Genomic DNA, 12,156 nt, shown 5'->3' with positions numbered 1-12,156 from the left:
TGCTAGCCTCGCCCACCCCATACCGCAGTACAGCTTTGTCCCGACCTCTCACTACCTGCTGGATAGAGCACCTGCTCCACCATTTCCCAAGGCCAGGTCCTCTATGTTTGCTTTGATGAGCTTGGTGAGCACAGTGGTGCTGATCTGGGTTATGGCCATGAGTGTAATACATGGAATGCAGTGAGAGGCAGAAACAGGCACCTAGCAGCCCTCGCTGGAAGCTGCCTATTAGTAGCTGGGGGAAAGCGGAGAAACAGTGTCAAAGTGAACCTGAAGGGAAAGGAACGTGGCCAGGTGTTCCTTCTCCAGACCTGCAGTCAGCACTTCACTCTCAGAACCTAAGTACATCATGGGTTAAGAAAACACCTAAAATGCTGGGTGTGGTGGCTCACACCTTTAATTCCAGCTCTTGGTAGGCAAAGGCAGCCAGATCTCTGTGAGTTTGATGCCAGCCTGGTCTACAGAGTGAGCTCTAGGACAGCCAGGGCTATACCGGCAGACTGTCTCAATACCCCATGCACCCTGAACACAAGAGAAAACATGTAAAAGGTTCCCACAGGGAAGACAGACACTGCTGTGTAGGGCGTGTGGCTCTTCAGGGAACGGAAGTGAAGCTGCCTTTCCTTAGAAGGCAATGCCTGAGGAGCATGTGTTCTATGTTCCCAGGTGAGGCCGCTGAGGCAGGCCTGGCCCACAGCTCACTGGAGGCCTGTGGTCTTGGATGTTCTGACAGGGCTATAAATCTCAGATTTGTTGAAAGGAAACCCTGCTGGTTTAAGAAAGCCTCCGCCTGCACTGCAAGCCTAGTTCTTCTAGGCCAACTTGGTGCTAGTGTCTACAGAAGCTACTTTTCTTTTCTTTTTTTTGGTTTTTTTGAGACAGGGTTTCTCTGTATAGCCCTGGCTATCCTGGAACTCACTCTGTAGACCAGGCTGGCCTTGAACTCAGAAATCCACCTGCCTCTGCCTCCCAAGTGCTGGGATTAAAGGCATGCGCCCAGAGGTGACTTTTAAGCATCCCTTTCTTGTCTCCTTGTCCCCTGCAGCTTTCTGCCTCTCTGATGACTACCTTCCTGTCCCCCCCCCCCCCTCCGTTCTGAGGTGCTAAAGAGCATCCAGACACTGTCCCAAGGTCTAATCTCCATTCCACCTTCACCCTTCAGTCAGTACACAGGTGGAGGACATGATACAGGCCCCAGGCCCTAGATAGATTTACATACTAATAAGGTACCTAAAGGTCAGAGGATGGAGTCAATTAAGCATTCCTCCCCAGCCCCTTCCCCCTCTTCCCCTCCCTATTTAACTCATGTCCGCCCTGGGTTTTGGGGAGCACATCCAGATCCATCCACCATGCCAATAAACCGGTTTTGGAAACCCAAGGACTTCCTCATGTGTTGGGGCCGCAACGTGAGGAACTGTGGGGAGGCCTTCAGTGAGCAGCCAGGCCTAACTTCCAGCTGGAGGAACCCAGAGGGCTCCCAGCCAACTATACACATCCTGGGGTGAAGAACCCTGGGTTCCCCAGCCGTTTTTTAGCTACATGACACCTGGCTTTTTACAGGTGCTGGTATTATTTTGTGTGCCTTAACTGTGCAGAACAGAAGCACAGTAAGAGAGAGCTAAGATGCATTTGTTTACATTTAAGGAGTGCTAATAAATACATCTTACAGTGTACTTTTAAATATTGTTTCACTAGCTGACACAGAATCACTATATAAGGATGCCAACGGACCATAAAGGCAGGATCAGCAGGAGCCTTCTGGAAGGAAGGAGGGCAGGACAGAAGCTCAGGCTACAGGGTAGGCAAACCTGACAAGCCAGGGCCATCCCCCAGCACACAGAGAACTCAGAGGCTTCAGGAACCGAGAGCTGCTGTCTAACACCTGACTCCAGCTGGATTTAACTAACTGGCTAATTGTCTCAGAAAAGAGAGTTTCTGGAGAAGGGCATCAGGAGGAAAATAATGGCCCAGTCTTTTGTCTTTCCACCCAAAGATGGTCACCATTCATGGTTTTTGGATAATTCCTTTATATATGTGTGTATACATACATACATACATACATACACACACACACACAAAACTGTGACAAGTTTTATCATTCTTCAGTGCTGTCCCCCTCCTCTGGCACCTGCATGTGGAAGAGGCAGACTCCACTTGCCCCCAGCACCAGCCCTACACTGGGTGCTCAGAGCCTCTTCTCCTGCATCCAGGACACAGGGCAACAGGAAGGACAGCTCCCAAACAATCACATAGCCAGCAAATGCAAACTGCCAATGAGCTTGAGCTACATATAGCTCCAGCTCTGTCCACACTTCCCTTAGCACGCTGGCCAATGCTGACCTTTCGGGTGGTCCATATATTATTAGCCAATCCATGGTTTTCATATTCCTGACATGGATAAATGTGTGGATCTGCAAGCCAAATCCTGACATAATTACACCATAGGCATAATTACACCATAGGCCTTCCTCCACATTATACAGCCTGCTACACAGGCTTCAGAAACAGGGCCAGGTGCTACCTGGCCTAGCTATCAGTTACCATGGGCCCTTCTCAATCCCTCTCCTGCTGCCATACACTTACAGTGTTTCCAAGTCTCCCTAATATAAACACGGCTGCAGCAGGTACTTCTGGCACCATACTGCCACTGCATGTGGGTCAATAATATTATTTTAAGTTACATTTTATTTTACTATTGTGTGTGTCTATGTGTGTGAATGCATGAGTGTCACAGTGTGAACGTAGAGGTCAGAGGACAACCTCTGGGAGTCTCCTTCCAGCAGATGAGTTCTAGGGCCTGAACTCAGGTTGCTGGGTTCGGAGGCCAGCACCGTTACCTGCTGAGCCCTCTCACCATCCTAGGGGCATTTTCTATTTTAGGATAGATTCACAGAATTCTATTTACTGGGGCAAAGTTTGCCAAGCTGCTATGGAGGAGCGTTGTGCTGACCAGAAAGCTCCCACACACCTGTTGGCTCTTCTTCACTCCATTCTTGTCAGTAAAGGGAGCTATGGAAACAACACAGCAAACCTGACACCCTTGTCACTCTTCTTCAGCAATAACAACGTAGGCTACTTCAAAGGTGCAGCACACAGGCTGTTCTTACACTCCCAGCACCCTCCTGCTTTTGCCTATTGACCACTTGGATAACAGGTGCGAACCTCCATGCCTGACTTCCAAGTTTTGTTGTTGTTTTTTAAATTAATTTCTATTTTAAAATATATGTGTGTGTCTGCCTGTGTGTCAGTACGTCTCGTGCTGGTACTCTCAGAGATAAGGAGTGAGTGGCGTGTCCTAGCTCTGGGGTTACCCAGTTGTGTGCTGTCCGTTGTGGGTGCTGGGAACCAAAGTTCAGATTCTCTGCAAAAGGCATTCTTAACTGCTGAGCTATCTCTCCAGGGCCCACCATCCCAACCCCAACTTGGTTTGAAAAAAAAAAAACATTTAGTAAAACAATGCATGCTTTTTAATCCCAGGGCTCAAACTGTGTCTAAAAAAAATCAACAAAATCAAATCTCCAAAACCTCTATGGACCCAACCCCTGGCCACCTAGTGTCACCTCTACCTCCTTTCCATCCGAATAACAAAAACAGTATTAGTTCTCAAGCGGGCACACTGCGACAGACCTTCTGTCTAGAGAACAGCAGCTGGTCAACACTAGCAAGCATCTGCTGCATTAGTTACCAGGTTTCCAACAGTCCCCTAAATGCCACTTTGAAAAGAAGAACACTCACTCCAGATCCAAGTGTGGGCTGCGAGAGCTGAGGCACCATCAGCCTGAGCTGGGCACCTCACTTCTGCTCTGTTGGTTAGAGAAGTGGAAGAAGTTAGGGTCTGAGGAGGCTATACCTTGCACCCACAGATGCTTCCCCAGGAAGCGCTGCTATGGCTTCCCTGCACTTTTCCCAGAAAGCCCTGGAGGATGGTTGGTGCTGGATAGACTGTTCTGCCTTATTTTACTGTCTTTCCATTCCCACGAGGCCCTGTGGAGTCTGTGAGAGAGGACTCTGGAGTTCACCTGAGCTGGAGAGGCACAGTTAGGGCCATTTGAATCTCAGCTTGCTTTTGGTGATCTATCCAAACTGAGTCATATCTCTTGACTCTGCTGTGGGGAAGCTTGGTCTCCTTGCAGCTCTGGATGAAGTACTTCCAGATTCCTGGCAGGCAGTCCCCAGATGGACAGCACCTAAAGGCGGGTGTGGATAAAGGGCTCAGGAGTAGCTTTTGCTCCTCAGCTTGAATGAGTGTTTGAGTTTGTTGGAGGAACAATAGTTTTAGCTAGTCAGCAGCAAAGATAGAACCAGATCCGCTGTCCAGGGCAGTGAGCCACCACTTGGGGCTGCAGGGAAGCTGTGGACTGTGGGTGCTACCCTCCAGGGCAAAGAAAATGGTGGGTCTAATGGATGGGTACTAGGCAGAAAGTACCTGCCAGCCTGCAGGGCAACGAAGACTCAAAGCAGCCATATGGCTGGCCAGTCAGCCAGATCTAACCAACTACAGTGATAGCCATTCGCTGTAAGTCAAGACCTATACTGTTACACAGGTTTCTATACCACAGGCTATACAGCAAGTATGACACAGAACAAGTCAGTCTCTTATGTCTATCTGCTCAGAAGTGGAATGAAACGTGGAGGGGTTGGTTGAGGATGCAGGCTGCAATGCTCATCTCAAGGCACAAAGCATCCTTCTAAGTGTGACGTGGCAGAGTGGGCAATAGAAGCCATCAGTATGGAACTGGGTGCATATTCTATGACATACTTTCTAATCTTAGTGTCATTCCCATGAGCCAGATGCTCCCGTATGTAAGTGTGTAAGTCTCTGGCCTGTCTTTGTCAGAGCCTAGGCTTTGACAGACTGAGAGAGTACACTGCAGATGGACCATGGACATCTTTCTACATGCAGCCAATGCTGCCATAGTCAGAAGCAAGATGCTTACTGTCAGGGGCTATGGGTTGATTCTTGGCAATGGCTATGAGGTGCCACAGATAAAAGCTAATGCCATCTGGTAATGAGCATGCTTGCTGTTGCCAAGGTAACATTTTTCTATACTGAACACCACAGCTCCTGAGAGCTCACTTACCACTTTGTGGCAGTTGGTACAGAGAGTGTAAGTGGCACACAGTCAAGGAAGCACCATGCTTCCTGAGCAGGGACCAGAGGGCACTTGGGAAGGTACCAGGCAGCCTCCTGCTGGCCTCCTCGGCACAGGGAGAGTGTCTGGAAGTGCTGGCACTGCCAGCCTTGGATGGGCCAGCCATGCTCTGGGTGGATGGTGGTCATCAGCAGGTACCTGTCAAGTGGCATTCTCCCAAGAGGATTCTAGCTCACTATGGTCAGGAATGGCACAAACAGGATGAAGTGTGAGGAAAAGTCAAGAAGGAGAGAAATACCTGGTTCAGCTCTGTCACTGACAGACCTGGTGGCTGAAGGGTACCACCTCTTGGCAGTGGAGATTGATTAACATTCACTCCTGCAGTCTCTGCATCCACAGCAGTTTGAGATGAGCAATATAGGATTGGGGGAGGGATATGCTGACCACATGCTAAAGAACCCAGGCCAGATGGCCCTTGACCTAGCACAGTGCACATGTGCGCCAGAGGGAAAGGGGACAGCACAGGATTTGTTCCTCTGACAGCTGGCTATATTTCTGAGCTCTGCTTTGGGAGAGGGTGTCTTATTTTTTAAAAAGCCAACCATTTCTATAAAGCCATCCATGAGTGCTATTTCCTCCATACAAATAAGGCCTTAAGGGGCCTGCTACAACCTAAGAAAGCTTTGGGACATAGAAGCACGCATACACACATCCCCCTCACCCTTCAAGGGGACTTAGGAATCATTTCTTCACCATAGTCCTGAGGAACTTCCTCTGCACTAACCCTGAAGGACTAGAATGAGGTGCAGGGTACTAAGGGAAGTCTATTATCATGTGAGATGTGCCCACTGGTCCACACACTGGGTCAGGGAATCGAGTAAATGCTCCCACCTCTGTGTGGGTGGCTGTGAAGGCCAGAGGAGGACATCTTATCCCCTGGAGTTGGAGTTACAGGAGGTTGTGAGCTGCCTGGTGTGGGTGTTGGGTCCAACTTGGGTCAAGTGCTCTTAACTACCGAGTTGTCTCTCTAAACCCCAGCTCTGTAATTGTTAAAGGAATAAACTGAGCCCTAGGGGATGATAAAAACTGGCATGTACCTGAACAGAGGTGGAGGACACCAGGTGCTCCTCACATTGAGCACTCAGTGTCTGTACAGAGCATTGATGGAGGACAGTGGTGTCTCACAGAGCATCTGCTACAATCAACAGGGCTCAGGGTGGAGAGAGCTATGCCCAGGGGCAATCCCCAATAGTGCTCCAAGCACAGGTTCTTAGATTTGGACTGGAACAAGCACCCAGAGCCACCCAGGCTTTATACAGCTTTTGGGGGCCTTCTCTTTGAATATCACACCTTACCTCTTTTCCTAAGACAGGGCATGCTTGCATGGCTGCAGTGCACTCCTCTAAGAACCCAGAAGGCAGCCCAGGCAGCTGTCTTATTTCCATTTTTAACAGAAGGAAGCTGGAGATTGCAGTCCAAGGTTGCTGTTTTTCTGTGCAAGGCCAGGAGCTACCTCTTGCTGGTTCCCCATATCTTGCCTAGCACATGAACGCAAATGCCAGCAACAGTGACCAAAGGGCCAGGAGTCACCTGACCCTCCATCCTCCCAGCAATCTTCTCTGGCACTGTGCTAAGTAGCTCTAAACCCTAGGACTTCGGCTGCCCTCACCAATGGCTCTGTGCATACTCCCAACCCTGTGGTAAGATGGTAATAATGTACCTGCTTTGTCTAATTTTAGTGCATTTAAAAAAGCCAGCCTTCTGGATTCTACACAGCTGCTGGATATGTGCAGCCCTGCTAGAGTCATGCTGGGCAGAACTGTGCCTCTGAATGGCAGCCTTGGAAGCTGCAGCAGCAAGGGGCCTGACGACACAGCGCTGGCAGCTGCTTCTTTCTAGGAAATAGGCGGGGCTGGCTGCAGACCAAGCCTCTGAACCAGAGACAAGCCCTGGCCTGGTCAAGCACAGGGACCGTTTGCAGTACCTTGCAAGATAGGGGAGGGGGAAGGGTGGGGTAGGGGTGGAATCTGTGAGGCAGGGCAGCAAACCCATTTCCAAGGGAACTTGGGTTGTGACCAGGAAAGCACCAGAGCACACGAAAAGCAGCTCAGAAAACCAAGTCTCTCCATATTTCAGGGCATGCACAGAAAGACTCCATTGTGCGATTCACGGCAGAGTACCATGACATACATAAAGGGCAATCTGAGGAAGAAAAACTCAAACTGGGAAAAGACTCCCACCAGGAAACTAACTTTGAGATACCAAGTCAAACAGCTGCGAGGGGTTATTTCTCCTGTTGAGAAGGCGGCAGGTAGAGGAGTCTGCCCAACAAGCTATGTGAGCGGACTCCACTAGACTCCTGTGCAGATCTGGCTCTGCCCCATTGGCTCTCCTTAGAAAAGGCCCCACCTCCTTAGCTGTTGACAGGAGGAGGGGACAAGGGTAGCTATGCTAGTGATAAGCACTGCCTAAGTGTACCCTTCCCAGCCTTGGGCAGTCTGAACAGACATCGCTTGCCACACAGGACTTTAACACCTAGGTGAAGCCAGGCTCTTTGTTTACACTTGCAACTTCTTGCAAGAACTTAGAAGAACAGACCACTTGCTGAGCCAGCTTTGCAACATTATCCAGCTGAAACAAAGGATGGGTTCAGGTGGGCTTTCCCTATACATACAAGAGCTGAATATTAAACTTGGAGCCTTGATCAGAGAACTTTGTCTTGGCTTCATGTTTCTTTTCGTGGCCACTGGGAGGCTACAGGCAAAGGTTCAGCTGGCAGTCTTGTAGGGTCACTCCTGAGAGACCCCTGCCACAGGCAAAAGACACAGGGGCTCTGCAGTTCAGAGTCTCCTCTGTTACCAACAGAATGGTATGGCCTAGGAGAAGCCACCTAGTGAAGCCTGGCCTCCTCTCCACAGCAGGCCTCTGTGAGGACACACAGTTGGGGCGGCCATCTTCCAGCACCATGTCTTTAGCTCACTGCATGGCAGCAATTGCCATATTTTTATATGCTATATATATTTATATAATTGCTATATATATTTACATAATGGCACTGTTGCCATTATTTTTAGTAATTACTAAACACCCCACCTAATAAGGCTTATCTCTCATTAGGCAGCTTAGTCCATTGATGGGTAAACTGGAGTCACTGGCTAAGGAACCATCAACCTTAGCAATTTGGGCACTCTAAACTTTCCTTTTCTTGCCTCTCTAGAAAATCTAAGGCTGCCCTGATTGCAGGGAGATTTTTGTTACAGGAGACCTAGCTGCTTGGCAAATTTTACAGAAAGGATCATGACAGAGCATTAGAAAATAATTTTCTGTTTTGTATTATAGACATAAAATTCCTCACAATCCTATTTGTCTCCCAGTCAACACAAAAATCCAAGGAAAGAAGCAGATGGACCATGTTTCCCAGCCCCGGGCTCGTTCCCCTTCAGACTTTCTCTGTGGTATGAGGGTTATCAGAATCAAATCCAGTGCACTTTAATTTTTAGGTATGTACATGCATACAGCCCTTCCAGAAGGAGTACAGATGGACAGGGCTAGCTGATGGAGAAGCAGCCTGATGATTCCTGACCATTCTAAAAACAATGGGCATTTCCGTAGCCTTGAGAGCAATCTGCCACAGTATCCACCCTGTACCTGAACCTAGCACAGAGTGTGACTGTCAGGAAATGAAGCCTCTTCCCAAGGCACTCTGTGGTGGTAGGAACTGCGGGGTTTGGCGTAGTACTGGGGCCAAGGGATCATACATACAGTAGCCCGACAGAAGGCTCTGCTCCTGCACACCCTGGTAAGGCCTGCTAATGTGTCTCTTTTCAGCTGAAGGGAAAAAGGACAGTGCTATGAGAAGGACTGGAAGAAAGGAGAAAAGGGGCAGAAGGATGGGGCAGGAGAGACAGGCAGACAGATAGCACGGCCCAGAACTACCTTCTTCCCCCAGCCATGTGTTAATACGTATCATGTGCAGGCCAGGCATTAGCACTCAGAGAGGTCAACAGAACAGACAGTTTATGGAGCTGGTGATCTAGTGGCAGGAGACAGACAGGTAAGAGATAAAGGGCCACTGCAGTTACGAAGGAAAGGAACCAAACAGTGACAGCTTAAAGGGCTCCTTCAGGAAAAGGCAATGTGTGAAAAATGAGATGTTAGCAGCTTGCTTGTTCACACAGATGTTTGTTAGGAAGCCATAGTGTGCCAAGATGGAGCATGGACAAGGGATACCTGCTCCTGTGCCTGGACATTCTTGGAGGGGAGAGGAGGTATGGGGATAACACTGCTCTGTACAGGTCAGAAAACAGGACGGCTAGAGAAAAGGGTGGGTTCAAGTTTCAGTGAAACCTCCTAAAACCAAGGCAGCCCAGGCCAAGTGCAGGAGAGAGCAAGGGAGGAGCAATAGCAAAAACTGGGAGTGGGGTGGATGGAGAAGCTTGGGTCAAGCAGAGTCTCTGCTGCGGATGTGTTTGTTTTGTTATCTTTTTCTTTCTTCTCCTCTCCTCACCCCCAAGACAGGGTTTCTCTATGTAACAACCTTGGCAATCATAGAACACTGTAGACCAGGCTGGTCTTGAACTCACAGAGATCTTTCTGCCTCTCTGAGTTCCAGAGTGCTGGAATTAAAAGCAAGTGCCACCATACCCTGTAGGTGTTTACCTCTGAGTAACAAGGGAACCTTGCAGGTATGATGTGTACAGTTAAACATCTGCTTCCTGGAGGATCATGAAAGCAAAGGAGGAGACCATGGAAAGCATCAGTGTAGGGATGAGGTTATACCATGGACTGACATGACTTGGGGCTTGGGCCAAGGTTCAGTGGGAAGAGCCCTTGCTATGCAAGCATGAGGGGTGAGTCTAGATCTCTGCACCCATGTAAATGCCAACCTGTAATCCCAGCATAAGGGAGGGGTTCCTTGGAGCAAGCTGTCTGGAGACTAGCTGAAGCAGTGAGCTCTGGGAGTGAGATAAGAGATCCTATCCCGAGACATAAGGCAGAAAGTGATCAAGGAAGACATCTGATACTAATGTTAGCCTCCACAAGGATTTGAACATGCTTGTGCACACCACCACCACCACCACCACCACCACCACCACCACCACCACCACCACCACCTATAAGCTATACTTTCTGTTAGACTGCTTATGAGGAGTGAAAGGTCTTTCCAGTGCCCAGTTTGAGCCCTAGACACTTGAATGGCCTGGGCATTTCCTGTGATGACAAAGGAGAAAATCAGGGAAAGGATGCAAAGTTTGAGCTACTTTTGAAATGTCAAGGAGAAGTCATGTTGAGGGTTGGTTCTTAGACTAGATCCACAACAAAGGGCCAGAGATAATTCCACAGTTTAAAGAATCCCGACTTCTCCTGGGTGGCATGTGTGGAGCTGAAGCCTTACACCTTAAGCCCAGCCCTAGCAAGCGACAGAGATGCTCTTTGCTGACTTAAAGCAGAAGTGGGCTCCATGACGGTGAGGACCCAGTGATGGGGGTCTCTAAGTGGACTTGCCAGCAGTGGTAGAACGGTACTATGGTGCCCTCCGGGGGAACCTGGTTCTGTTAAATCTCTATCTTCTCTGCCAATACTCTGTTAGGCAGCACTTGGCTTTTTAATATTTTGTCTGTAGGACGTATGCCAACTTGACCTTGATGTAGAAAATTTTAATTCAAATCAATACATGGACAAGGTCACTTTAAAATCCAATTAATATGAATGGAAAAATATGCCCCACAGTTGTCTGAGCTGAAAATGGGAAGAGCTGTAAGTTAACAACTACAGAAGACACATGTTCACAGCCCCACCCGGGCGGGCGCTTCTGGGCTGGATAATGCAGCGATCTGTGCCCTTAAACACATGGGGTAGTTTGAATAAAAACGTTTTACTTCTGTTTAGGGTAGCCTAAAATTCAGCTGAGTTTGTTTGAAGGTAAACATAAAATGTACTGAAAACTATGAGTTCCTCTAACCTGATTTAAAATAAATTAAACCTAGGACTTCAACTCACCATGGACTCCCTGGAGAAATCTCAGCTTTGCTCTAGTTTCAATACTAGCACTTAGCATTTATATAGAATGCAGTTCCAGCACGGGTGCAATAAGCTGGACATGGGGAAACTGAGGCACTGCACTTTCGATGCTTGTTGATTCCTATAAACACTATGCAGTCAGGACTCTTAAGAGATTGAGTTGGTTCTTCTACACCTGGGTTTTAAACCTGCTTCTTGGGTTTTGTTTGTTTGCCAGTGCTGGGCATTAGACCCGGGCGGGGCTCCACACATTAGAACTTTGCCACTGAGCCACATTCCCAGTCCTGAAACCTGATTAATAAGTATTTACTCACTTTTGGTGTTGAGCGTTAAAGCCAGGTCCTAGCAGGAACCACCCCTGAGTCATCCCTGGCCCCAGAAGAGAAAGCACACCATTATGAGAGAAATGAGGGAGCGGATCTTGGTGGCTCTGCCACTCCCATCTGCTCTCCCCTTTCAATTTGGAACCTCAGCCTTTCTGCACTGACGTCAGGTGGGGCGGGGCAGACAGGAGTGACTAAGCACCCACCTAAGGGAGACGGAGCTGCATCTAAGTCCAAGAACAACTGAAATTATGTAAGACGGAGGAGACGTGGTATTAGAGCTGCCAAGGAAACACCAGAAGCCTGTTTCTCACTTTACTGCATGTTTGGATTTTCTGAAAGGCTGCTAAAGGACCCAGAGCCACCGGTGTGATGTGAGGAGACCTCACACCTTGCATGGCTTTTCCAGCCTCCTGGGAACTTCTGTGGCTTGGAGGGCAGATGTCCCACAGTGCAGGGCCAGTATGTGGGGCAATGGATTGTACGGCTGGCTAAGGTCGCAGACAACGGTGCGAGGTGTCTGTTTCCATCTATAGATTACACTGCCGCAACAAATTAAAAGCAGCCAGCCCTCTGCATCGAAGGACACACTGCTGCCTTGCATAACGCTGGCTCTGCCCCCACATCGCACCCCTCCCAGCATCACTCCGCATTCTCCTTCATTTGAAATCATATCCAGCAGCAGACTCGCACGGCCCCCTCTGCCGCTGGTATTAATG

The 12,156-nt window shown here is 48.9% G+C and overlaps 1 protein-coding gene across 1 annotated transcript in view; it reads right to left on the bottom strand.

The window, feature by feature from the left end:
* Med27 (mediator complex subunit 27) overlaps nucleotides 1-12,156 on the bottom strand; it is a 181,055-nt gene that overhangs the window by 25,647 nt on the left and 143,252 nt on the right. The gene's annotated exons all lie outside the window — the stretch shown is intronic.

Source organism: Arvicanthis niloticus, chromosome 2 (assembly GCF_011762505.2).
Source record: "Arvicanthis niloticus isolate mArvNil1 chromosome 2, mArvNil1.pat.X, whole genome shotgun sequence".
Taxonomy (NCBI): domain Eukaryota; kingdom Metazoa; phylum Chordata; class Mammalia; order Rodentia; family Muridae; genus Arvicanthis; species Arvicanthis niloticus.
This window is presented reverse-complemented; position numbering and strand designations above follow the sequence as displayed.